The following is a 27487-nucleotide window of genomic DNA, read 5'->3' as shown; positions in this document are numbered from 1 at the left end:
TACCCAGAATCCTTTGCAAACCTCAAAATTTGGCTAAAAAAACACATTTCTCCTCACATTTTGGTGACAGAAAGTTCTGGAATCAGAGAGGAGCCACAAATTTCCTTCCACCCAGCGTTCCCCCAAGTCTCCTGATAAAAATGATACCTCACTTGTGTGGGTAGGCCTAGGGCCCGCGACAGGAAATGCCCCAAAACGCAACGTGGACGCATCACATTTTTTGAAAGAAAACAGAGGTGTTTTTTGCAAAGTGCCTACCTGTAGATATTGGCCTCTAGCTCAGCCGGCACCTAGGGAAACCTACCAAACCTGGGCAGTTTTGAAAACTAGAGACCTAGGGGAATCCAAGATGGGGTGACTTGTGAGGCTCTGACCAGGTTCTGTTACCCAGAATCCTTTGCAAACCTCAAAATTTGTCTAAAAAAACACATTTTCCTCACATTTTGGTGACAGAAAGTTCTGGAATCAGAGAGTAGCCACAGATTTCCATCCACCCAGCGTTCCCCCAAGTCTCCCGATAAAAATGATACCTCACTTGTGTGGGTAGGCCTAGCGCCCGCGACAGGAAATGCCCCAAAATGCAACATGGACACATCACATTTTTTGAAAGAAAACAGAGGTGTTTTTTGCAAAGTGCCTACCTGTAGATTTTGGCCTGTAGCTCAGCCGGCACCTAGGGAAACCTACCAAACCTGTGCATTTTTGAAAACTAGAGACCTAGGGGAATCCAAGATGGGGTGACTTGTGGGGCTCTGACCAGGTTCTGTTACCTAGAATCCTTTGCAAACCTCAACATTTGGCTAAAAAAACAAGTTTTCCTCACATTTCGGTGACAGAAAGTTCTGGAATCTGAGAGGAGCCTCAAATTTCCTTCCACCCAGAGTTCCACCAAGTTTCCCGATACAAATGATACCTCACTTGTGTGGGTCGGCCTAGCGCCTGTGACAGGAAATGCCCCAAAACACAACGTGGACACATCACATTTTTTGAAAGAAAACAGAGGTGTTTTTTGTAAAGTGCCTACCTGTAGATTTTGGCCTCTAGCTCAGCCGGCACCTAGGGAAACCTACCAAACCTGTGCATTTTTTAAAACTAGAGACCTAGGGGAATTCAAGATGGGGTGACTTGTGGGGCTCTGACCAGGTTTTGTTACCCAGAATCCTTTGCAAACCTCAAAATTTGGCTAAAAAAACACATTTCTCCTCACATTTTGGTGACAGAAAGTTCTGGAATCAGAGAGGAGCCACAAATTTCCTTCCACCCAGCGTTCCCCCAAGTCTCCTGATAAAAATGATACCTCACTTGTGTGGGTAGGCCTAGGGCCCGCGACAGGAAATGCCCCAAAACGCAACGTGGACGCATCACATTTTTTGAAAGAAAACAGAGGTGTTTTTTGCAAAGTGCCTACCTGTAGATATTGGCCTCTAGCTCAGCCGGCACCTAGGGAAACCTACCAAACCTGGGCAGTTTTGAAAACTAGAGACCTAGGGGAATCCAAGATGGGGTGACTTGTGAGGCTCTGACCAGGTTCTGTTACCCAGAATCCTTTGCAAACCTCAAAATTTGTCTAAAAAAACACATTTTCCTCACATTTTGGTGACAGAAAGTTCTGGAATCAGAGAGTAGCCACAGATTTCCATCCACCCAGCGTTCCCCCAAGTCTCCCGATAAAAATGATACCTCACTTGTGTGGGTAGGCCTAGCGCCCGCGACAGGAAATGCCCCAAAATGCAACATGGACACATCACATTTTTTGAAAGAAAACAGAGGTGTTTTTTGCAAAGTGCCTACCTGTAGATTTTGGCCTGTAGCTCAGCCGGCACCTAGGGAAACCTACCAAACCTGTGCATTTTTGAAAACTAGAGACCTAGGGGAATCCAAGATGGGGTGACTTGTGGGGCTCTGACCAGGTTCTGTTACCTAGAATCCTTTGCAAACCTCAACATTTGGCTAAAAAAACAAGTTTTCCTCACATTTCGGTGACAGAAAGTTCTGGAATCTGAGAGGAGCCTCAAATTTCCTTCCACCCAGAGTTCCACCAAGTTTCCCGATACAAATGATACCTCACTTGTGTGGGTCGGCCTAGCGCCTGTGACAGGAAATGCCCCAAAACACAACGTGGACACATCACATTTTTTGAAAGAAAACAGAGGTGTTTTTTGCAAAGTGCCTACCTGTAGATTTTGGCCTCTAGCTCAGCCGGCACCTAGGGAAACCTACCAAACCTGTGCATTTTTGAAAACTAGAGACCTAGGGGAATTCAAGATGGGGTGACTTGTGGGGCTCTGACCAGGTTCTGTTACCCAGAATCCTTTGCAAACCTCAAAATTTGGCTAAAAAAACACATTTTCCTCACATTTTGGTGACAGAAAGTTCTGGAATCAGAGAGGAGCCACAAATTTCCTTCCACCCAGGGTTCCCCCAAGTCTCCTGATAAAAATGATACCACACTTGTGTGGGTAGGCCTAGGGCCCACGACAGGAAATGCCCTAAAACGCAACATGGACACATCACATTTTTTGAAAGAAAAGAGAGGTGTTTTTTGCAAAGTGCCTACCTGTAGATTTTGGCCTCTAGCTCAGCCGGCACCTAGGGAAACCTACCAAACCTGTGCATTTGTGAAAAATAGAGACATAGGGGAATCCAAGATGGGGTGACTTGTGGGGCTCTGACCAGGTTCTGTTACCCAGAATCCTTTGCAAACCTCAAAATTTGGCTAAAAAAACACATTTTCCTCACATTTTGGTGACAGAAAGTTCTGGAATCAGAGAGGAGCCACAAATTTCCTTCCACCCAGTGTTCCCCCAAGTCTCCTGATAAAAATGATACCTCACTTGTGTGGGTAGGCCTAGGGCCCGCGACAGGAAATGCCCCAAAACGCAACGTGGACACATCACATTTTTTGAAAGAAAACAGAGGTGTTTTTTGCAAAGTGACTACCTGTAGATTTTAGCCTCTACCTTAGCCGGCACCTAGGGAAACCTACCAAACCTGTGCATTTTTGAAAACTAGAGTCCTAGGGGAATCCAAGATGGGGTGACTTGTGAGGCTCTGACCAGGTTCTGTTACCTAGAATCCTTTGCAAACCTCAAAATTTGTCTAAAAAAACACATTTTCCTCACATTTTGGTGACAAAGTTCTGGAATCAGAGAGGAGCCACAGATTTCCATCCACCCAGCGTTCCCCCAAGTCTCCCGATAAAAATGATACCTCACTTGTGTGGGTAGGCCTAGCGCCCGCGACAGGAAATGCCCCAAAACGCAACGTGGACACATCACATTTTTTGAAAGAAAACAGAGGTGTTTTTTGCAAAGTGCCTACCTGTAGATTTTGGCCTTTAGCTCAGCCGGCACCTAGGGAAACCTACCAAACCTGTGCATTTTTGAAAACTAGAGACCTAGAGGAATCCAAGATGGGGTGACTTGTGGGGCTCTGACCAGGTTCTGTTACCCAGAATCCTTTGCAAACCTCAAACTTTGGCTAAATGAACACATTTTCCTCACATTTCGGTGACAGAAAGTTCTGGAATCTGAGAGGAGCCACAAATTTCCTTCCACCCAGCGTTCCCCCAAGTCTCCCGATAAAAATGATACCTCACTTGTGTGGGTAGGCCTAGCGTCCGTGACAGGAAATGTCCCAAAACACAACGTGGACACATCACATTTTTTGAAAGAAAACAGAGGTGTTTTTTGCAAAGTGCCTACCTGTAGATTTTGGCCTTTAGCTCAGCCGGCACCTAGGGAAATCTACCAAACCTGTGCATTTTTGAAAACTAGAGACCTAGGGGAATCCAAGATGGGGTGACGTGTGGGGCTCTGACCAGGTTCTGTTACCCAGAATCCTTTGCAAACCTCAAAATTTGGATAAAAGAACACATTTTCCTCACATTTCGGTGACAGAAAGTTCTGGAATCAGAGAGGAGCCACAAATTTCCTTCCACCCAGCGTTCCCCCAAGTCTCCTGATAAAAATGATACCTCACTTGTGTGGGTAGGCCTAGGGCCCACGACAGGAAATGCCCTAAAACGCAACGTGGACACATCACATTTTTTGAAAGAAAAGAGAGGTGTTTTTTGCAAAGTGCCTACTTGTAGATTTTGGCCTCTAGCTCAGCCGGCACCTAGGGAAACCTACCAAACCTGTGCATTTGTGAAAACTAGAGACATAGGGGAATCCAAGATGGGGTGACTTGTGGGGCTCTGACCAGGTTCTGTTACCCAGAATCCTTTGCAAACCTCAAACTTTGGCTAAAAAAACACATTTTCCTCACATTTTGGTGACAGAAAGTTCTGGAATCAGAGAGGAGCCACAAATTTCCTTCCACCCAGCGTTCCCCCAAGTCTCCTGATAAAAATGATACCTCACTTGTGTGGGTAGGCCTAGGGCCCGCGACAGGAAATGCCCCAAAACGCAACGTGGACACATCACATTTTTTGAAAGAAAACAGAGGTGTTTTTTGCAAAGTGACTACCTGTAGATTTTAGCCTCTACCTTAGCCGGCACCTAGGGAAACCTACCAAACCCGTGCATTTTTGAAAACTAGAGTCCTAGGGGAATCCAAGATGGGGTGACTTGTGAGGCTCTGACCAGGTTCTGTTACCTAGAATCCTTTGCAAACCTCAAAATTTGTCTAAAAAAACACATTTTCCTCACATTTTGGTGACAAAGTTCTGGAATCAGAGAGGAGCCACAGATTTCCATCCACCCAGCGTTCCCCCAAGTCTCCCGATAAAAATGATACCTCACTTGTGTGGGTAGGCCTAGCGCCCGCGACAGGAAATGCCCCAAAACGCAACGTGGACACATCACATTTTTTGAAAGAAAACAGAGGTGTTTTTTGCAAAGTGCCTACCTGTAGATTTTGGCCTTTAGCTCAGCCGGCACCTAGGGAAACCTACCAATCCTGTGCATTTTTGAAAACTAGAGACCTAGAGGAATCCAAGATGGGGTGACTTGTGGGGCTCTGACCAGGTTCTGTTACCCAGAATCCTTTGCAAACCTCAAACTTTGGCTAAATGAACACATTTTCCTCACATTTCGGTGACAGAAAGTTCTGGAATATGAGAGGAGCCACAAATTTCCTTCCACCCAGCGTTCCCCCAAGTCTCCCGATAAAAATGATACCTCACTTGTGTGGGTAGGCCTAGCGTCCGTGACAGGAAATGTCCCAAAACACAACGTGGACACATCACATTTTTTGAAAGAAAACAGAGGTGTTTTTTGCAAAGTGCCTACCTGTAGATTTTGGCCTTTAGCTCAGCCGGCACCTAGGGAAATCTACCAAACCTGTGCATTTTTGAAAACTAGAGTCCTAGGGGAATCCAAGATGGGGTGACTTGTGAGGCTCTGACCAGGTTCTGTTACCTAGAATCCTTTGCAAACCTCAAAATTTGGCTAAAAAAACACATTTTCCTCACATTTTGGTGACAGAAAGTTCTGGAATCAGAGAGGAGCCACAAATTTCCTTCCACCCAGTGTTCCCCCAAGTCTCCTGATAAAAATGATACCTCACTTGTGTGGGTAGGCCTAGGGCCCGCGACAGGAAATGCCCCAAAACGCAACGTGGACACATCACATTTTTTGAAAGAAAACAGAGGTGTTTTTTGCAAAGTGACTACCTGTAGATTTTAGCCTCTACCTTAGCCGGCACCTAGGGAAACCTACCAAACCTGTGCATTTTTGAAAACTAGAGTCCTAGGGGAATCCAAGATGGGGTGACTTGTGAGGCTCTGACCAGGTTCTGTTACCTAGAATCCTTTGCAAACCTCAAAATTTGTCTAAAAAAACACATTTTCCTCACATTTTGGTGACAAAGTTCTGGAATCAGAGAGGAGCCACAGATTTCCATCCACCCAGCGTTCCCCCAAGTCTCCCGATAAAAATGATACCTCACTTGTGTGGGTAGGCCTAGCGCCCGCGACAGGAAATGCCCCAAAACGCAACGTGGACACATCACATTTTTTGAAAGAAAACAGAGGTGTTTTTTGCAAAGTGCCTACCTGTAGATTTTGGCCTTTAGCTCAGCCGGCACCTAGGGAAACCTACCAAACCTGTGCATTTTTGAAAACTAGAGACCTAGAGGAATCCAAGATGGGGTGACTTGTGGGGCTCTGACCAGGTTCTGTTACCCAGAATCCTTTGCAAACCTCAAACTTTGGCTAAATGAACACATTTTCCTCACATTTCGGTGACAGAAAGTTCTGGAATCTGAGAGGAGCCACAAATTTCCTTCCACCCAGCGTTCCCCCAAGTCTCCCGATAAAAATGATACCTCACTTGTGTGGGTAGGCCTAGCGTCCGTGACAGGAAATGTCCCAAAACACAACGTGGACACATCACATTTTTTGAAAGAAAACAGAGGTGTTTTTTGCAAAGTGCCTACCTGTAGATTTTGGCCTTTAGCTCAGCCGGCACCTAGGGAAATCTACCAAACCTGTGCATTTTTGAAAACTAGAGACCTAGGGGAATCCAAGATGGGGTGACTTGTGGGGCTCTGACCAGGTTCTGTTACCCAGAATCCTTTGCAAACCTCAAAATTTGGCTAAAAGAACACATTTTCCTCACATTTCGGTGACAGAAAGTTCTGGAATCAGAGAGGAGCCACAAATTTCCTTCCACCCAGCGTTCCCCCAAGTCTCCTGATAAAAATGATACCTCACTTGTGTGGGTAGGCCTAGGGCCCACGACAGGAAATGCCCTAAAACGCAACGTGGACACATCACATTTTTTGAAAGAAAAGAGAGGTGTTTTTTGCAAAGTGCCTACTTGTAGATTTTGGCCTCTAGCTCAGCCGGCACCTAGGGAAACCTACCAAACCTGTGCATTTGTGAAAACTAGAGACATAGGGGAATCCAAGATGGGGTGACTTGTGGGGCTCTGACCAGGTTCTGTTACCCAGAATCCTTTGCAAACCTCAAACTTTGGCTAAAAAAACACATTTTCCTCACATTTTGGTGACAGAAAGTTCTGGAATCAGAGAGGAGCCACAAATTTCCTTCCACCCAGCGTTCCCCCAAGTCTCCTGATAAAAATGATACCTCACTTGTGTGGGTAGGCCTAGGGCCCGCGACAGGAAATGCCCCAAAACGCAACGTGGACACATCACATTTTTTGAAAGAAAACAGAGGTGTTTTTTGCAAAGTGACTACCTGTAGATTTTAGCCTCTACCTTAGCCGGCACCTAGGGAAACCTACCAAACCCGTGCATTTTTGAAAACTAGAGTCCTAGGGGAATCCAAGATGGGGTGACTTGTGAGGCTCTGACCAGGTTCTGTTACCTAGAATCCTTTGCAAACCTCAAAATTTGTCTAAAAAAACACATTTTCCTCACATTTTGGTGACAAAGTTCTGGAATCAGAGAGGAGCCACAGATTTCCATCCACCCAGCGTTCCCCCAAGTCTCCCGATAAAAATGATACCTCACTTGTGTGGGTAGGCCTAGCGCCCGCGACAGGAAATGCCCCAAAACGCAACGTGGACACATCACATTTTTTGAAAGAAAACAGAGGTGTTTTTTGCAAAGTGCCTACCTGTAGATTTTGGCCTTTAGCTCAGCCGGCACCTAGGGAAACCTACCAAACCTGTGCATTTTTGAAAACTAGAGACCTAGAGGAATCCAAGATGGGGTGACTTGTGGGGCTCTGACCAGGTTCTGTTACCCAGAATCCTTTGCAAACCTCAAACTTTGGCTAAATGAACACATTTTCCTCACATTTCGGTGACAGAAAGTTCTGGAATATGAGAGGAGCCACAAATTTCCTTCCACCCAGCGTTCCCCCAAGTCTCCCGATAAAAATGATACCTCACTTGTGTGGGTAGGCCTAGCGTCCGTGACAGGAAATGTCCCAAAACACAACGTGGACACATCACATTTTTTGAAAGAAAACAGAGGTGTTTTTTGCAAAGTGCCTACCTGTAGATTTTGGCCTTTAGCTCAGCCGGCACCTAGGGAAATCTACCAAACCTGTGCATTTTTGAAAACTAGAGTCCTAGGGGAATCCAAGATGGGGTGACTTGTGAGGCTCTGACCAGGTTCTGTTACCTAGAATCCTTTGCAAACCTCAAAATTTGGCTAAAAAAACACATTTTCCTCACATTTTGGTGACAGAAAGTTCTGGAATCAGAGAGGAGCCACAAATTTCCTTCCACCCAGTGTTCCCCCAAGTCTCCTGATAAAAATGATACCTCACTTGTGTGGGTAGGCCTAGGGCCCGCGACAGGAAATGCCCCAAAACGCAACGTGGACACATCACATTTTTTGAAAGAAAACAGAGGTGTTTTTTGCAAAGTGACTACCTGTAGATTTTAGCCTCTACCTTAGCCGGCACCTAGGGAAACCTACCAAACCTGTGCATTTTTGAAAACTAGAGTCCTAGGGGAATCCAAGATGGGGTGACTTGTGAGGCTCTGACCAGGTTCTGTTACCTAGAATCCTTTGCAAACCTCAAAATTTGTCTAAAAAAACACATTTTCCTCACATTTTGGTGACAAAGTTCTGGAATCAGAGAGGAGCCACAGATTTCCATCCACCCAGCGTTCCCCCAAGTCTCCCGATAAAAATGATACCTCACTTGTGTGGGTAGGCCTAGCGCCCGCGACAGGAAATGCCCCAAAACGCAACGTGGACACATCACATTTTTTGAAAGAAAACAGAGGTGTTTTTTGCAAAGTGCCTACCTGTAGATTTTGGCCTTTAGCTCAGCCGGCACCTAGGGAAACCTACCAAACCTGTGCATTTTTGAAAACTAGAGACCTAGAGGAATCCAAGATGGGGTGACTTGTGGGGCTCTGACCAGGTTCTGTTACCCAGAATCCTTTGCAAACCTCAAACTTTGGCTAAATGAACACATTTTCCTCACATTTCGGTGACAGAAAGTTCTGGAATCTGAGAGGAGCCACAAATTTCCTTCCACCCAGCGTTCCCCCAAGTCTCCCGATAAAAATGATACCTCACTTGTGTGGGTAGGCCTAGCGTCCGTGACAGGAAATGTCCCAAAACACAACGTGGACACATCACATTTTTTGAAAGAAAACAGAGGTGTTTTTTGCAAAGTGCCTACCTGTAGATTTTGGCCTTTAGCTCAGCCGGCACCTAGGGAAATCTACCAAACCTGTGCATTTTTTAAAACTAGAGACCTAGGGGAATCCAAGATGGGGTGACTTGTGGGGCTCTGACCAGGTTCTGTTACCCAGAATCCTTTGCAAACCTCAAAATTTGGCTAAAAGAACACATTTTCCTCACATTTCGGTGACAGAAAGTTCTGGAATCAGAGAGGAGCCACAAATTTCCTTCCACCCAGCGTTCCCCCAAGTCTCCTGATAAAAATGATACCTCACTTGTGTGGGTAGGCCTAGGGCCCACGACAGGAAATGCCCTAAAACGCAACGTGGACACATCACATTTTTTGAAAGAAAAGAGAGGTGTTTTTTGCAAAGTGCCTACTTGTAGATTTTGGCCTCTAGCTCAGCCGGCACCTAGGGAAACCTACCAAACCTGTGCATTTGTGAAAACTAGAGACATAGGGGAATCCAAGATGGGGTGACTTGTGGGGCTCTGACCAGGTTCTGTTACCTAGAATCCTTTGCAAACCTCACCATTTGGCTAAAAAAACAAGTTTTCCTCACATTTCGGTGACAGAAAGTTCTGGAATCTGAGAGGAGCCACAAATTTCCTTCCACCCAGCGTTCCACCAAGTCTCCCGATACAAATGATACCTCACTTGTGTGGGTCGGCCTAGCGCCTGTGACAGGAAATGCCCCAAAACACAACGTGGACACATCACATTTTTTGAAAGAAAACAGAGGTGTTTTTTGCAAAGTGCCTACCTGTAGATTTTGGCCTCTAGCTCAGCCGTCACCTAGGGAAACCTACCAAACCTGTGCATTTTTGAAAACTAGAGACCTAGGGGGAATTCAAGATGGGGTGACTTGTGGGGCTCTGACCAGGTTCTGTTACCCAGAATCCTTTGCAAACCTCAAAATTTGGCTAAAAAAACACATTTTCCTCACATTTTGGTGACAGAAAGTTCTGGAATCAGAGAGGAGCCACAAATTTCCTTCCACCCAGCGTTCCCCCAAGTCTCCTGATAAAAATGATACCTCACTTGTGTGGGTAGGCCTAGGGCCCGCGACAGGAAATGCCCCAAAACGCAACGTGGACACATCACATTTTTTGAAAGAAAACAGAGGTTTTTTTTGCAAAGTGCCTACCTGTAGATTTTGGCCTCTAGCTCAGCCGGAACCTAGGGAAACCTACCAAACCTGTGCATTTTTGAAAACTAGAGACCTAGGGGAATTCAAGATGGGGTGACTTGTGGGGCTCTGACCAGGTTCTGTTACCCAGAATCCTTTGCAAACCTCAAAATTTGGCTAAAAAAACACATTTTCCTCACATTTTGGTGACAGAAAATTCTGGAATCAGAGAGGAGCCACAAATTTCCTTCCACCCAGCGTTCCCCCAAGTCTCCTGATAAAAATGATACCTCACTTGTGTGGGTAGGCCTAGGGCCCGCGACAGGAAATGCCCCAAAACGCAACGTGGACACATCACATTTTTTGAAAGAAAACAGAGGTGTTTTTTGCAAAGTGCCTACCTGTAGATTTTGGCCTCTAGCTCAGCCGGCACCTAGGGAAACCTACCAAACCTGTGCAGTTTTGAAAACTAGAGACCTAGGGGAATCCAAGATGGGGTGACTTGTGAGGCTCTGACCAGGTTCTGTTACCCAGAATCCTTTGCAAACCTCAAAATTTGTCTAAAAAAACACATTTTCCTCACATTTTGGTGACAGAAAGTTCTGGAATCAGAGAGTAGCCACACATTTCCATCCACCCAGCGTTCCCCCAAGTCTCCCGATAAAAATGATACCTCACTTGTGTGGGTAGGCCTAGCGCCCGCGACAGGAAATGCCCCAAAATGCAACGTTGACACATCACATTTTTTGAAAGAAAACAGAGGTGTTTTTTGCAAAGTGCCTACCTGTAGATTTTGGCCTGTAGCTCAGCCGGCACCTAGGGAAACCTACCAAACCTGTGCATTTCTGAAAACTAGAGACCTAGGGGAATCCAAGATGGGGTGACTTGTGGGGCTCTGACCAGGTTCTGTTACCTAGAATCCTTTGCAAACCTCAACATTTGGCTAAAAAAACAAGTTTTCCTCACATTTCGGTGACAGAAAGTTCTGGAATCTGAGAGGAGCCACAAATTTCCTTCCACCCAGCGTTCCACCAAGTCTCCCGATACAAATGATACCTCACTTGTGTGGGTCGGCCTAGCGCCTGTGACAGGAAATGCCCCAAAACACAACGTGGACACATCACATTTTTTGAAAGAAAACAGAGGTGTTTTTTGCAAAGTGCCTACCTGTAGATTTTGGCCTCTAGCTCAGCCGGCACCTAGGGAAACCTACCAAACCTGTGCATTTTTTAAAACTAGAGACCTAGGGGAATTCAAGATGGGGTGACTTGTGGGGCTCTGACCAGGTTCTGTTACCCAGAATCCTTTGCAAACCTCAAAATTTGGCTAAAAAAACACATTTTCCTCACATTTTGGTGACAGAAAGTTCTGGAATCAGAGAGGAACCACAAATTTCCTTCCACCCAGCGTTCCCCCAAGTCTCCTGATAAAAATGATACCTCACTTGTGTGGGTAGGCCTAGGGCCCGCGACAGGAAATGCCCCAAAACGCAACGTGGACACATCACATTTTTTGAAAGAAAACAGAGGTGTTTTTTGCAAAGTGCCTACCTGTAGATTTTGGCCTCTAGCTCAGCCGGCACCTAGGGAAACCTACCAAACCTGTGCATTTTTGAAAACTAGAGACATAGGGGAATCCAAGATGGGGTGACTTGTGGGGCTCTGACCAGGTTCTGTTACCCAGAATCCTTTGCAAACCTCAAACTTTGGCTAAAAAAACACATTTTCCTCACATTTTGGTGACAGAAAGTTCTGGAATCAGAGAGGAGCCACAAATTTCCTTCCACCCAGCGTTCCCCCAAGTCTCCTGATAAAAATGATATCTCACTTGTGTGGGTAGGCCTAGGGCCCGCGACAGGAAATGCCCCAAAACGCAACGTGGACACATCACAATTTTTGAAAGAAAACAGAGTTTTTTTTTGCAAAGTGCCTACCTGTAGATTTTGGCCTCTAACTCAGCCGGAACCTAGGGAAACCTACCAAACCTATGCATTTTTGAAAACTAGAGACCTAGGGGAATTCAAGATGGGGTGACTTGTGGGGCTCTGACCAGGTTCTGTTACCCAGAATCCTTTGCAAACCTCAAAATTTGGCTAAAAAAACACATTTTCCTCACATTTTGGTGACAGAAAGTTCTGGAATCAGAGAGGAGCCACAAATTTCCTTCCACCCAGCGTTCCCCCAAGTCTCCTGATAAAAATGATACCTCACTTGTGTGGGTAGGCCTAGGGCCCGCGACAGGAAATGCCCCAAAACGCAACGTGGACACATCACATTTTTTGAAAGAAAACAGAGGTGTTTTTTGCAAAGTGACTACCTGTAGATTTTAGCCTCTACCTTAGCCGGCACCTAGGGAAACCTACCAAACCCGTGCATTTTTGAAAACTAGAGTCCTAGGGGAATCCAAGATGGGGTGACTTGTGAGGCTCTGACCAGGTTCTGTTACCTAGAATCCTTTGCAAACCTCAAAATTTGGCTAAAAAAACACATTTTCCTCACGTTTCGGTGACAGAAAGTTCTGGAATCAGAGAGGAGCCACAAATTTCCTTCCACCCAGCGTTCCCCCAAGTTTCCTGATAAAAATGATACTTCACTTGTGTGGGTAGGCCTAGGGCCCGCGACAGGAAATGCCCCAAAACGCAACGTGGACACATCACATTTTTTTAAAGAAAACAGAGGTGTTTTTTGCAAAGTGACTACCTGTAGATTTTAGCCTCTACCTTAGCCGGCACCTAGGGAAACCTACCAAACCTGTGCATTTTTGAAAACTAGAGTCCTAGGGGAATCCAAGATGGGGTGACTTGTGAGGCTCTGACCAGGTTCTGTTACCCAGAATCCTTTGCAAACCTCAAAATTTGGCTAAAAAAACACATTTTCCTCACGTTTCAGTGACAGAAAGTTCTGGAATCAGAGAGGAGCCACAGATTTCCATCCACCCAGCGTTCCCCCAAGTCTCCCGATAAAAATGATACCTCACTTGTGTGGGTAGCCCTAGCGCCCGCGAAAGGAAATGCTCCAAAACGCAACGTGGACACATCACATTTTTTGAAAGAAAACAGAGGTGTTTTTTCTAAAGTGCCTACCTGTAGATTTTGGCCTCTAGCTCAGCCGGCACCTAGGGAAACCTACCAAACCTGTGCATTTTTGAAAACTAGAGACCTAGGGGAATCCAAGATGGGGTGACTTGTGGGGCTCTGACCAGGTTCTGTTACCTAGAATCCTTTGCAAACCTCAACATTTGGCTAAAAAAACAAGTTTTCCTCACATTTCGGTGACAGAAAGTTCTGGAATCTGAGAGGAGCCACAAATTTCCTTCCACCCAGCGTTCCCCCAAGTCTCCCGATAAAAATGATACCTCACTTGTGTGGGTCGGCCTAGCGCCTGTGACAGGAAATGCCCCAAAACACAACGTGGACACATCACATTTTTTTAAAGAAAACAGAGGTGTTTTTTGCAAAGTGACTACCTGTAGATTTTGGCCTCTACCTCAGCCGGCACCTAGGGAAACCTACCAAACCTGTGCATTTTTGAAAACTAGAGACCTAGGGGAATTCAAGATGGGGTGACTTGTGGGGCTCTGACCAGGTTCTGTTACCCAGAATCCTTTGCAAACCTCAAAATTTGGCTAAAAAAACACATTTTCCTCACATTTTGGTGACTGAAAGTTCTGGAATCAGAGAGGAGCCACAAATTTCCTTCCACCCAGCGTTCCCCCAAGTTTCCTGATAAAAATGATACTTCACTTGTGTGGGTAGGCCTAGGGCCCGCGACAGGAAATGCCCCAAAACGCAACGTGGACACATCACATTTTTTGAAAGAAAACAGAGGTGTTTTTTGCAAAGTGACTACCTGTAGATTTTAGCCTCTACCTTAGCCGGCACCTAGGGAAACCTACCAAACCTGTGCATTTTTGAAAACTAGAGTCCTAGGGGAATCCAAGATGGGGTGACTTGTGAGGCTCTGACCAGGTTCTGTTACCCAGAATCCTTTGCAAACCTCAAAATTTGGCTAAAAAAACACATTTTCCTCACGTTTCGGTGACAGAAAGTTCTGGAATCAGAGAGGAGCCACAGATTTCCATCCACCCAGCGTTCCCCCAAGTCTCCCGATAAAAATGATACCTCACTTGTGTGGGTAGGCCTAGCGCCCGCGAAAGGAAATGCTCCAAAACGCAACGTGGACACATCACATTTTTTGAAAGAAAACAGAGGTGTTTTTTCTAAAGTGCCTACCTGTAGATTTTGGCCTCTAGCTCAGCCGGCACCTAGGGAAACCTACCAAACCTGTGCATTTTTGAAAACTAGAGACCTAGGGGAATCCAAGATGGGGTGACTTGTGGGGCTCTGACCAGGTTTTGTTACCCAGAATCCTTTGCAAACCTCAAAATTTGGCTACAAAAACAAATTTTTCCTCACATTTTGGTGACAGAAACTTCTGGAATCAGAGAGGAGCCACAAATTTCCTTCCACCCAGCGTTCCCCCAAGTCTCCTGATAAAAATGATACCTCACATGTGTGGGTCGGCCTAGCGCCCGCGACAGGAAATGCCCCAAAACACAACGTGGACACATCACATTTTTTGAAAGAAAACAGAGGTGTTTTTTGCAAAGTGCCTACCTGTAGATTTTGGCCTCTAGCTCAGCCGGCACCTAGGGAAACCTACCAAACCTGTGCAGTTTTGAAAACTAGAGACCTAGGGGAATCCAAGATGGGGTGACTTGTGAGGCTCTGACCAGGTTCTGTTACCCAGAATCCTTTGCAAACCTCAAAATTTGTCTAAAAAAACACATTTTCCTCACATTTTGGTGACAGAAAGTTCTGGAATCAGAGAGTAGCCACAGATTTCCATCCACCCAGCGTTCCCCCAAGTCTCCCGATAAAAATGATACCTCACTTGTGTGGGTAGGCCTAGCGCCCGCGACAGGAAATGCCCCAAAATGCAACGTGGACACATCACATTTTTTGAAAGAAAACAGAGGTGTTTTTTGCAAAGTGACTACCTGTAGATTTTAGCCTCTACCTTAGCCGGCACCTAGGGAAACCTACCAAACCTGTGCATTTTTGAAAACTAGAGTCCTAGGGGAATCCAAGATGGGGTGACTTGTGAGGCTCTGACCAGGTTCTGTTACCCAGAATCCTTTGCAAACCTCAAAATTTGGCTAAAAAAACACATTTTCCTCACGTTTCGGTGACAGAAAGTTCTGGAATCAGAGAGGAGCCACAGATTTCCATCCACCCAGCGTTCCCCCAAGTCTCCCGATAAAAATGATACCTCACTTGTGTGGGTAGGCCTAGCGCCCGCGAAAGGAAATGCTCCAAAACGCAACGTGGACACATCACATTTTTTGAAAGAAAACAGAGGTGTTTTTTGCAAAGTGCCTACCTGTAGATTTTGGCCTCTAGCTCAGCCGCCACCTAGGGAAACCTACCAAACCTGTGCATTTTTTAAAACTAGAGACCTAGGGGAATTCAAGATGGGGTGACTTGTGGGGCTCTGACCAGGTTTTGTTACCCAGAATCCTTTGCAAACCTCAAAATTTGGCTACAAAAACAAATTTTTCCTCACATTTTGGTGACAGAAACTTCTGGAATCAGAGAGGAGCCACAAATTTCCTTCCACCCAGCGTTCCCCCAAGTCTCCTGATAAAAATGATACCTCACTTGTGTGGGTAGGCCTAGGGCCCGCGACAGGAAATGCCCCAAAACGCAACGTGGACACATCACATTTTTTGAAAGAAAACAGAGGTGTTTTTTGCAAAGTGCCTACCTGTAGATTTTGGCCTCTAGCTCAGCCGGCACCTAGGGAAACCTACCAAACCTGTGCAGTTTTGAAAACTAGAGACCTAGGGGAATCCAAGATGGGGTGACTTGTGAGGCTCTGACCAGGTTCTGTTACCCAGAATCCTTTGCAAACCTCAAAATTTGTCTAAAAAAACACATTTTCCTCACATTTTGGTGACAGAAAGTTCTGGAATCAGAGAGTAGCCACAGATTTCCATCCACCCAGCGTTCCCCCAAGTCTCCCGATAAAAATGATACCTCACTTGTGTGGGTAGGCCTAGCGCCCGCGACAGGAAATGCCCCAAAATGCAACGTGGACACATCACATTTTTTGAAAGAAAACAGAGGTGTTTTTTGCAAAGTGCCTACCTGTTGATTTTGGCCTGTAGCTCAGCCGGCACCTAGGGAAACCTACCAAACCTGTGCATTTTTGAAAACTAGAGACCTAGGGGAATCCAAGATGGGGTGACTTGTGGGGCTCTGACCAGGTTCTGTTACCTAGAATCCTTTGCAAACCTCAACATTTGGCTAAAAAAACAAGTTTTCCTCACATTTCGGTGACAGAAAGTTCTGGAATCTGAGAGGAGCCACAAATTTCCTTCCACCCAGCGTTCCACCAAGTCTCCCGATACAAATGATACCTCACTTGTGTGGGTCGGCCTAGCGCCTGTGACAGGAAAAGCCCCAAAACACAACGTGGACACATCACATTGTTTGAAAGAAAACAGAGGTGTTTTTTGCAAAGTGCCTACCTGTAGATTTTGGCCTCTAGCTCAGCCGGCACCTAGGGAAACCTACCAAACCTGTGCATTTTTGAAAACTAGAGACCTAGGGGAATTCAAGATGGGGTGACTTGTGGGGCTCTGACCAGGTTCTGTTACCCAGAATCCTTTGCAAACCTCAAAATTTGGCTACAAAAACACATTTTCCTCACATTTTGGTGACAGAAAGTTCTGGAATCAGAGAGGAGCCACAAATTTCCTTCCACCCAGCGTTCCCCCAAGTCTCCTGATAAAAATGATACCTCACTTGTGTGGGTAGGCCTAGGGCCCACGACAGGAAATGCCCTAAAACGCAACGTGGACACATCACATTTTTTGAAAGAAAAGAGAGGTGTTTTTTGCAAAGTGCCTACCTGTAGATTTTGGCCTCTAGCTCAGCCGGCACCTAGGGAAACCTACCAAACCTGTGCATTTGTGAAAAATAGAGACATAGGGGAATCCAAGATGGGGTGACTTGTGGGGCTCTGACCAGGTTCTGTTACCCAGAATCCTTTGCAAACCTCAAAATTTGGCTAAAAAAACACATTTTCCTCACATTTTGGTGACAGAAAGTTCTGGAATCAGAGAGGAGCCACAAATTTCCTTCCACCCAGCGTTCCCCCAAGTCTCCTGATAAAAATGATACCTCACTTGTGTGGGTAGGCCTAGGGCCCGCGACAGGAAATGCCCCAAAACGCAACGTGGACACATCACATTTTTTGAAAGAAAACAGAGGTGTTTTTTGCAAAGTGACTACCTGTAGATTTTAGCCTCTACCTTAGCCGGCACCTAGGGAAACCTACCAAACCTGTGCATTTTTTAAAACTAGAGTCCTAGGGGAATCCAAGATGGGGTGACTTGTGAGGCTCTGACCAGGTTCTGTTACCTAGAATCCTTTGCAAACCTCAAAATTTGGCTAAAAAAACACATTTTCCTCACGTTTCGGTGACAGAAAGTTCTGGAATCAGAGAGGAGCCACAGATTTCCATCCACCCAGCGTTCCCCCAAGTCTCCAGATGAAAATGATACCTCACTTGTGTGGATAGGCCTAGCGCCCGCGAAAGGAAATGCTCTAAAACGCAACGTGGACACATCACATTTTTTGAAAGAAAACAGAGGTGTTTTTTGCAAAGTGCATACCTGTAGATTTTGGCCTCTAGCTCAGCCGGCACCTAGGGAAACCTACCAAACCTGTGCGTTTTTTAAAACTAGAGACCTAGGGGAATCCAAGATGGGGTGACTTGTGAGGCTCTGACCAGGTTCTGTTACCCAGAATCCTTTGCAAACCTCAAAATTTGTCTAAAAAAACACATTTTCCTCACATTTTGGTGACAAAGTTCTGGAATCAGAGAGGAGCCACAGATTTCCATCCACCCAGCGTTCCCCCAAGTCTCCCGATAAAAATTATACCTCACTTGTGTGGGTAGGCCTAGCGCCCGCAACAGGAAATGCCCCAAAACGCAACGTGGACACATCACATTTTTTGAAAGAAAACAGAGGTGTTTTTTGCAAAGTGCCTACCTGTAGATTTTGGCCTTTAGCTCAGCCGGCACCTAGGGAAACCTACCAAACCTGTGCATTTTTGAAAACTAGAGACCTAGAGGAATCCAAGATGGGGTGACTTGTGGGGCTCTGACCAGGTTCTGTTACCCAGAATCCTTTGCAAACCTCAAACTTTGGCTAAATGAACACATTTTCCTCACATTTCGGTGACAGAAAGTTCTGGAATCTGAGAGGAGCCACAAATTTCCTTCCACCCAGCGTTCCCCCAAGTCTCCTGATAAAAATGATACCTCACTTGTGTGGGTAGGCCTAGGGCCCGCGACAGGAAATGCCCCAAAACGCAACGTGGACACATCACATTTTTTGAAAGAAAACAGAGGTGTTTTTTGCAAAGTGACTACCTGTAGATTTTAGCCTCTACCTTAGCCGGCACCTAGGGAAACCTACCAAACCTGTGCATTTTTGAAAACTAGAGTCCTAGGGGAATCCAAGATGGGGTGACTTGTGAGGCTCTGACCAGGTTCTGTTACCTAGAATCCTTTGCAAACCTCAAAATTTGTCTAAAAAAACACATTTTCCTCACATTTTGGTGACAAAGTTCTGGAATCAGAGAGGAGCCACAGATTTCCATCCACCCAGCGTTCCCCCAAGTCTCCCGATAAAAATGATACCTCACTTGTGTGGGTAGGCCTAGCGCCCGCGACAGGAAATGCCCCAAAACGCAACGTGGACACATCACATTTTTTGAAAGAAAACAGAGGTGTTTTTTGCAAAGTGCCTACCTGTAGATTTTGGCCTTTAGCTCAGCCGGCACCTAGGGAAACCTACCAAACCTGTGCATTTTTGAAAACTAGAGACCTAGAGGAATCCAAGATGGGGTGACTTGTGGGGCTCTGACCAGGTTCTGTTACCCAGAATCCTTTGCAAACCTCAAACTTTGGCTAAATGAACACATTTTCCTCACATTTCGGTGACAGAAAGTTCTGGAATCTGAGAGGAGCCACAAATTTCCTTCCACCCAGCGTTCCCCCAAGTCTCCCGATAAAAATGATACCTCACTTGTGTGGGTAGGCCTAGCGTCCGTGACAGGAAATGTCCCAAAACACAACGTGGACACATCACATTTTTTGAAAGAAAACAGAGGTGTTTTTTGCAAAGTGCCTACCTGTAGATTTTGGCCTTTAGCTCAGCCGGCACCTAGGGAAATCTACCAAACCTGTGCATTTTTGAAAACTAGAGACCTAGGGGAATCCAAGATGGGGTGACTTGTGGGGCTCTGACCAGGTTCTGTTACCCAGAATCCTTTGCAAACCTCAAAATTTGGCTAAAAGAACACATTTTCCTCACATTTCGGTGACAGAAAGTTCTGGAATCAGAGAGGAGCCACAAATTTCCTTCCACCCAGCGTTCCCCCAAGTCTCCTGATAAAAATGATACCTCACTTGTGTGGGTAGGCCTAGGGCCCACGACAGGAAATGCCCTAAAACGCAACGTGGACACATCACATTTTTTGAAAGAAAAGAGAGGTGTTTTTTGCAAAGTGCCTACTTGTAGATTTTGGCCTCTAGCTCAGCCGGCACCTAGGGAAACCTACCAAACCTGTGCATTTGTGAAAACTAGAGACATAGGGGAATCCAAGATGGGGTGACTTGTGGGGCTCTGACCAGGTTCTGTTACCCAGAATCCTTTGCAAACCTCAAACTTTGGCTAAAAAAACACATTTTCCTCACATTTTGGTGACAGAAAGTTCTGGAATCAGAGAGGAGCCACAAATTTCCTTCCACCCAGCGTTCCCCCAAGTCTCCTGATAAAAATGATACCTCACTTGTGTGGGTAGGCCTAGGGCCCGCGACAGGAAATGCCCCAAAACGCAACGTGGACACATCACATTTTTTGAAAGAAAACAGAGGTGTTTTTTGCAAAGTGACTACCTGTAGATTTTAGCCTCTACCTTAGCCGGCACCTAGGGAAACCTACCAAACCCGTGCATTTTTGAAAACTAGAGTCCTAGGGGAATCCAAGATGGGGTGACTTGTGAGGCTCTGACCAGGTTCTGTTACCTAGAATCCTTTGCAAACCTCAAAATTTGGCTAAAAAAACACATTTTCCTCACGTTTCGGTGACAGAAAGTTCTGGAATCAGAGAGGAGCCACAGATTTCCTTCCACCCAGCGTTCCACCAAGTCTCCCGATACAAATGATACCTCACTTGTGTGGGTCGGCCTAGCGCCTGTGACAGGAAATGCCCCAAAACACAACGTGGACACATCACATTTTTTGAAAGAAAACAGAGGTGTTTTTTGTAAAGTGCCTACCTGTAGATTTTGGCCTCTAGCTCAGCCGGCACCTAGGGAAACCTACCAAACCTGTGCATTTTTTAAAACTAGAGACCTAGGGGAATTCAAGATGGGGTGACTTGTGGGGCTCTGACCAGGTTTTGTTACCCAGAATCCTTTGCAAACCTCAAAATTTGGCTAAAAAAACACATTTTTCCTCACATTTTGGTGACAGAAAATTCTGGAATCAGAGAGGAGCCACAAATTTCCTTCCACCCAGCGTTCCCCCAAGTCTCCTGATAAAAATGATACCTCACTTGTGTGGGTAGGCCTAGGGCCCGCGACAGGAAATGCCCCAAAACGCAACGTGGACACATCACATTTTTTTAAAGAAAACAGAGGTGTTTTTTGCAAAGTGCCTACCTGTAGATTTTGGCCTCTAGCTCAGCCGGCACCTAGGGAAACCTACCAAACCTGTGCAGTTTTGAAAACTAGAGACCTAGGGGAATCCAAGATGGGGTGACTTGTGAGGCTCTGACCAGGTTCTGTTACCCAGAATCCTTTGCAAACCTCAAAATTTGTCTAAAAAAACACATTTTCCTCACATTTTGGTGACAGAAAGTTCTGGAATCAGAGAGTAGCCACAGATTTCCATCCACCCAGCGTTCCCCCAAGTCTCCCGATAAAAATGATACCTCACTTGTGTGGGTAGGCCTAGCGCCCGCGACAGGAAATGCCCCAAAATGCAACGTGGACACATCACATTTTTTGAAAGAAAACAGAGGTGTTTTTTGCAAAGTGCCTACCTGTTGATTTTGGCCTGTAGCTCAGCCGGCACCTAGGGAAACCTACCAAACCTGTGCATTTTTGAAAACTAGAGACCTAGGGGAATCCAAGATGGGGTGACTTGTGGGGCTCTGACCAGGTTCTGTTACCTAGAATCCTTTGCAAACCTCAACATTTGGCTAAAAAAACAAATTTTCCTCACATTTCGGTGACAGAAAGTTCTGGAATCTGAGAGGAGCCACAAATGTCCTTCCACCCAGCGTTCCACCAAGTCTCCCGATACAAATGATACCTCACTTGTGTGGGTCGGCCTAGCGCCTGTGACAGGAAATGCCCCAAAACACAACGTGGACACATCACATTTTTTGAAAGAAAACAGAGGTGTTTTTTGCAAAGTGCCTACCTGTAGATTTTGGCCTCTAGCTCAGCCGGCACCTAGGGAAACCTACCAAACCTGTGCATTTTTGAAAACTAGAGACCTAGGGGAATTCAAGATGGGGTGACTTGTGGGGCTCTGACCAGGTTCTGTTACCCAGAATCCTTTGCAAACCTCAAAATTTGGCTAAAAAAACACATTTTCCTCACATTTTGGTGACAGAAAGTTCTGGAATCAGAGAGGAGCCACAAATTTCCTTCCACCCAGCGTTCCCCCAAGTCTCCTGATAAAAATGATACCTCACTTGTGTGGGTAGGCCTAGGGCCCACGACAGGAAATGCCCTAAAACGCAACGTGGACACATCACATTTTTTGAAAGAAAAGAGAGGTGTTTTTTGCAAAGTGCCTACCTGTAGATTTTGGCCTCTAGCTCAGCCGGCACCTAGGGAAACCTACCAAACCTGTGCATTTGTGAAAAATAGAGACATAGGGGAATCCAAGATGGGGTCACTTGTGGGGCTCTGACCAGGTTCTGTTACCCAGAATCCTTTGCAAACCTCAAAATTTGGCTAAAAAAACACATTTTCCTCACATTTTGGTGACAGAAAGTTCTGGAATCAGAGAGGAGCCACAAATTTCCTTCCACCCAGCGTTCCCCCAAGTCTCCTGATAAAAATGATACCTCACTTGTGTGGGTAGGCCTAGGGCCCGCGACAGGAAATGCCCCAAAACGCAACGTGGACACATCACATTTTTTTAAAGAAAACAGAGGTGTTTTTTGCAAAGTGACTACCTGTAGATTTTAGCCTCTACCTTAGCCGGCACCTAGGGAAACCTACCAAACCTGTGCATTTTTGAAAACTAGAGTCCTAGGGGAATCCAAGATGGGGTGACTTGTGAGGCTCTGACCAGGTTCTGTTACCTAGAATCCTTTGCAAACCTCAAAATTTGGCTAAAAAAACACATTTTCCTCACGTTTCGGTGACAGAAAGTTCTGGAATCAGAGAGGAGCCACAGATTTCCATCCACCCAGCGTTCCCCCAAGTCTCCAGATGAAAATGATACCTCACTTGTGTGGGTAGGCCTAGCGCCCGCGACAGGAAATGCCCCAAAACGCAACGTGGACACATCACATTTTTTGAAAGAAAACAGAGGTGTTTTTTGCAAAGTGCCTACCTGTAGATTTTGGCCTTTAGCTCAGCCGGCACCTAGGGAAACCTACCAAACCTGTGCATTTTTGAAAACTAGAGACCTAGAGGAATCCAAGATGGGGTGACTTGTGGGGCTCTGACCAGGTTCTGTTACCCAGAATCCTTTGCAAACCTCAAACTTTGACTAAATGAACACATTTTCCTCACATTTCGGTGACAGAAAGTTCTGGAATCTGAGAGGAGCCACAGATTTCCATCCACCCAGCGTTCCCCCAAGTCTCCCGATAAAAATGATACCTCACTTGTGTGGGTAGGCCTAGCGCCCGCGACAGGAAATGCCCCAAAACGCAACGTGGACACATCACATTTTTTGAAAGAAAACAGAGGTGTTTTTTGCAAAGTGCCTACCTGTAGATTTTGGCCTTTAGCTCAGCCGGCACCTAGGGAAACCTACCAAACCTGTGCATTTTTGAAAACTAGAGACCTAGAGGAATCCAAGATGGGGTGACTTGTGGGGCTCTGACCAGGTTCTGTTACCCAGAATCCTTTGCAAACCTCAAACTTTGACTAAATGAACACATTTTCCTCACATTTCGGTGACAGAAAGTTCTGGAATCTGAGAGGAGCCACAAATTTCCTTCCACCCAGCGTTCCCCCAAGTCTCCCGATAAAAATGATACCTCACTTGTGTGGGTAGGCCTAGCGTCCGTGACAGGAAATGTCCCAAAACACAACGTGGACACATCACATTTTTTGAAAGAAAACAGAGGTGTTTTTTGCAAAGTGCCTACCTGTAGATTTTGGCCTTTAGCTCAGCCGGCACCTAGGGAAATCTACCAAACCTGTGCATTTTTGAAAACTAGAGACCTAGGGGAATCCAAGATGGGGTGACTTGTGGGGCTCTGACCAGGTTCTGTTACCCAGAATCCTTTGCAAACCTCAACATTTGGCTAAAAAAACAAGTTTTCCTCACATTTCGGTGACAGAAAGTTCTGGAATCTGAGAGGAGCCACAAATTTCCTTCCACCCAGCTTTCCACCAAGTCTCCCGATACAAATGATACCTCACTTGTGTGGGTCGGCCTAGCGCCTGTGACAGGAAATGCCCCAAAACGCAACGTGGACACATCACATTTTTTTAAAGAAAACAGAGGTGTTTTTTGTAAAGTGCCTACCTGTAGATTTTGGCCTCTAGCTCAGCCGGCACCTAGGGAAACCTACCAAACCTGTGCATTTTTAAAAACTAGAGACCTAGGGGAATTCAAGATGGGGTGACTTGTGGGGCTCTGACCAGGTTCTGTTACCCAGAATCCTTTGCAAACCTCAAAATTTGGCTAAAAAAACAAATTTTTCCTCACATTTTGGTGACAGAAAGTTCTGGAATCAGAGAGGAGCCACAGATTTCCATCCACCCAGCGTTCCCCCAAGTCTCCAGATAAAAATGATACCTCACTTGTGTGGGTAGGCCTAGCGCCCGCGAAAGGAAATGCTCTAAAACGCAACGTGGACACATCACATTTTTTGAAAGAAAACAGAGGTGTTTTTTGCAAAGTGCCTACCTGTAGATTTTGGCCTCTAGCTCAGCCGGCACCTAGGGAAACCTACCAAACCTGTACGTTTTTTAAAACTAGAGACCTAGGGGAATCCAAGATGGGGTGACTTGTGAGGCTCTGACCCGGTTCTGTTACCCAGAATCCTTTGCAAACCTCAAAATTTGTCTAAAAAAACACATTTTCCTCACATTTTGGTGACAGAAAGTTCTGGAATCAGAGAGGAGCCACAGATTTCCATCCACCCAGCGTTCCCCCAAGTCTCCCGATAAAAATGATACCTCACTTGTGTGGGTAGGCCTAGCGCCCGCGACAGGAAATGCCCCAAAACGCAACGTGGACACATCACATTTTTTGAAAGAAAACAGAGGTGTTTTTTGCAAAGTGCCTACCTGTAGATTTTGGCCTGTAGCTCAGCCGGCACCTAGGGAAACCTACCAAACCTGTGCATTTTTGAAAACTAGAGACCTAGAGGAATCCAAGATGGGGTGACTTGTGGGGCTCTGACCAGGTTCTGTTACCCAGAATCCTTTGCAAACCTCAAACTTTGGCTAAATGAACACATTTTCCTCACATTTCGGTGACAGAAAGTTCTGGAATCTGAGAGGAGCCACAAATTTCCTTCCACCCAGCGTTCCCCCAAGTCTCCCGATAAAAATGATACCTCACTTGTGTGGGTAGGCCTAGCGTCCGTGACAGGAAATGTCCCAAAACACAACGTGGACACATCACATTTTTTGAAAGAAAACAGAGGTGTTTTTTGCAAAGTGCCTACCTGTAGATTTTGGCCTTTAGCTCAGCCGGCACCTAGGGAAACCTACCAAACCTGTGCATTTTTGAAAACTAGAGACCTAGGGGAATCCAAGATGGGGTGACTTGTGGGGCTCTGACCAGGTTCTGTTACCCAGAATCCTTTGCAAACCTCAAAATTTGGCTAAAAGAACACATTTTCCTCACATTTCGGTGACAGAAAGTTCTGGAATCTGAGAGGAGCCACAAATTTCCTGCCACCCAGCGTTCCCCCAAATCTCCCAATAAAAATGATACCTCACTTGTGTGGGTAGGCCTAGCGCCGTGACAGGAAATGTCCCAAAACACAACGTGGACACATCACATTTTTTGAAAGAAAACAGAGGTGTTTTTTGCAAAGTGCCTACCTGTAGATTTTGGCCTTTAGCTCAGCCGGCACCTAGGGAAATCTACCAAACCTGTGCATTTTTGAAAACTAGAGACCTAGGGGAATCCAAGATGGGGTGACTTGTGGGGCTCTGACCAGGTTCTGTTACCCAGAATCCTTTGGAAACCTCAAAATTTGGCTAAAAGAACACATTTTCCTCACATTTCGGTGACAGAAAGTTCTGGAATCTGAGAGGAGCCACAAATTTCCTTCACCCAGCGTTCCCCCAAGTCTCCCGATAAAAATGATACCTAACTTGTGTGGGTAGGCCTAGCGCCCGTGACAGGAAATGTCCCAAAACACAACGTGGACACATCACATTTTTTTAAAGGAAACAGAGGTGTTTTTTGCAAAGTGCCTACCTGTAGATTTTGGCCTCTAGCTCAGCCGGCACCTAGGGAAACCTACCAAACCTGTGCATTTTTGAAAACTAGAGACCTAGGGGAATCCAAGATGGGGTGACTTGTGGGGCTCTGACCAGGTTCTGTTACCCAGAATCCTTTGCAAACCTCAACATTTGGCTAAAAAAACAAGTTTTCCTCACATTTCGGTGACAGAAAGTTCTGGAATCTGAGAGGAGCCACAAATTTCCTTCCACCCAGCTTTCCACCAAGTCTCCCGATACAAATGATACCTCACTTGTGTGGGTCGGCCTAGCGCCTGTGACAGGAAATGCCCCAAAACGCAACGTGGACACATCACATTTTTTTAAAGAAAACAGAGGTGTTTTTTGTAAAGTGCCTACCTGTAGATTTTGGCCTCTAGCTCAGCCGGCACCTAGGGAAACCTACCAAACCTGTGCATTTTTAAAAACTAGAGACCTAGGGGAATTCAAGATGGGGTGACTTGTGGGGCTCTGACCAGGTTCTGTTACCCAGAATCCTTTGCAAACCTCAAAATTTGGCTAAAAAAAAAAATTTTTCCTCACATTTTGGTGACAGAAAGTTCTGGAATCAGAGAGGAGCCACAGATTTCCATCCACCCAGCGTTCCCCCAAGTCTCCAGATAAAAATGATACCTCACTTGTGTGGGTAGGCCTAGCGCCCGCGAAAGGAAATGCTCTAAAACGCAACGTGGACACATCACATTTTTTGAAAGAAAACAGAGGTGTTTTTTGCAAAGTGCCTACCTGTAGATTTTGGCCTCTAGCTCAGCCGGCACCTAGGGAAACCTACCAAACCTGTGCGTTTTTTAAAACTAGAGACCTAGGGGAATCCAAGATGGGGTGACTTGTGAGGCTCTGACCCGGTTCTGTTACCCAGAATCCTTTGCAAACCTCAAAATTTGTCTAAAAAAACACTTTTTCCTCACATTTTGGTGACAGAAAGTTCTGGAATCAGAGAGGAGCCACAGATTTCCATCCACCCAGCGTTCCCCCAAGTCTCCCGATAAAAATGATACCTCACTTGTGTGGGTAGGCCTAGCGCCCGCGACAGGAAATGCCCCAAAACGCAACGTGGACACATCACATTTTTTGAAAGAAAACAGAGGTGTTTTTTGCAAAGTGCCTACCTGTAGATTTTGGCCTGTAGCTCAGCCGGCACCTAGGGAAACCTACCAAACCTGTGCATTTTTGAAAACTAGAGACCTAGAGGAATCCAAGATGGGGTGACTTGTGGGGCTCTGACCAGGTTCTGTTACCCAGAATCCTTTGCAAACCTCAAACTTTGGCTAAATGAACACATTTTCCTCACATTTCGGTGACAGAAAGTTCTGGAATCTGAGAGGAGCCACAAATTTCCTTCCACCCAGCGTTCCCCCAAGTCTCCCGATAAAAATGATACCTCACTTGTGTGGGTAGGCCTAGCGTCCGTGACAGGAAATGTCCCAAAACACAACGTGGACACATCACATTTTTTGAAAGAAAACAGAGGTGTTTTTTGCAAAGTGCCTACCTGTAGATTTTGGCCTTTAGCTCAGCCGGCACCTAGGGAAACCTA

The sequence above is a fragment of the Pleurodeles waltl genome, chromosome 3_1 (genome assembly GCF_031143425.1).
Source record: "Pleurodeles waltl isolate 20211129_DDA chromosome 3_1, aPleWal1.hap1.20221129, whole genome shotgun sequence".
NCBI classification, from domain to species: Eukaryota; Metazoa; Chordata; class Amphibia; order Caudata; family Salamandridae; genus Pleurodeles; species Pleurodeles waltl.
This window is presented reverse-complemented; position numbering follows the sequence as displayed.